The sequence below is a fragment of the Ursus maritimus genome, unplaced genomic scaffold (genome assembly GCF_017311325.1).
Source record: "Ursus maritimus isolate PB19 unplaced genomic scaffold, ASM1731132v1 scaffold_26, whole genome shotgun sequence".
Lineage (NCBI taxonomy): Eukaryota > Metazoa > Chordata > Mammalia > Carnivora > Ursidae > Ursus > Ursus maritimus.
In genome coordinates this window covers 8196122-8197381 of record NW_024425119.1, presented here as the reverse complement: position 1 = coordinate 8197381, position 1260 = coordinate 8196122, and positions in this window count along the sequence as shown.

Below are 1260 nucleotides of genomic sequence, written 5' to 3'. Positions count from 1 at the left end.
TTTGAATGTCTTAACTTCCTGCTCTTGATTTTATGAATTTCTGAGTAGGCTTTCTGACTTTCAAAGGGTTTCATAAATATAACATGATGTCTTTTCATTTGACCATGTTTCCATTTGCCTATATGTGTTTTCTACTTTGGTTAATATAATAATTTTCTTCTTATTACCAAATCAAAACAAAATGTTTTTCTTTAGTTTTTTTTTTAAGAAAGGGAAAGTTAATGATTATTGAAAGGTTAATAATATATTGTTACCTCTACAAGGCATGAATCCCATTGGTTCTTAATTGCTTTTTGTTATTGTAATTCTTGTCACTGACAAAATACGCACAGCAATGCCTGGTAAAGGTACAAAGACTCAATGTCACTTGCTTGCTCCTTAGGACAGTGTAACTAAAACTGAAATGAATGTGTAAATTACATCTTTTCTATATAAATGTAAGTTGTAATGAAAACTCATATTCTATTAAAAATCACATATCCATATTATATATTAACATAGATGATAACTTTTTAAAAGATTTACTTATTTATTCGAGAGAGAAGGAGCAGGGAGAAGGGCAAAGGGAGAGGGAGAAGCAGACTGCCCATCTAGTGGGGAAACTGACATGGGGCTCGATCCTGGGATCATGACCTGAGCTGAAGGTGGACACTTAACCGACTGAGCTACCCAGGCACCCCAGAAGATAACATTTAAGGAAAGACTTATAGGGGCCTCTGGGTGGCTCAGTCCTTAAGCGTCTGCCTTCAGCATGATCCTGGCGTTATGAGATCGAGCCCCACATCAGGCTCCTCTGCTAGGAGCCTGCTTCTTCCTCTCCCACTCCCCCTGCTTGCGTTCCCTCTCTCACTGGCTGTCTCTCTCTCTGTTGAATAAATAAATAAAATCTTAAAAAAAAAAAAAAGGAAAGACTTATAACAATTCAACACTAAGCTTAGAGTCTGTTGTTAAATATCCCACTGTTAGATGCCAATTGATTTTTAGCCTTTTCTCAGTATTCTGGTATTGCCTACACTCTTTTCTGGCACTTAGGGCTTCAAGCCACTATCTTGTAGAACCATGAAATTTGGCTCACTTCCCATTTCTTTCCTTCCTCTTGTCAATTTCAGATATATCTTTGACATAAATTAATTAAATAATTTAATCATTTACTCTTTTATTCAACAATATTTACTAAGCACCTACTATTTGTCAGGCATTGCACATTAAATACCCAATTATATGCCATGCACTATTCCCCTAATTACAGGTCAGGTACTA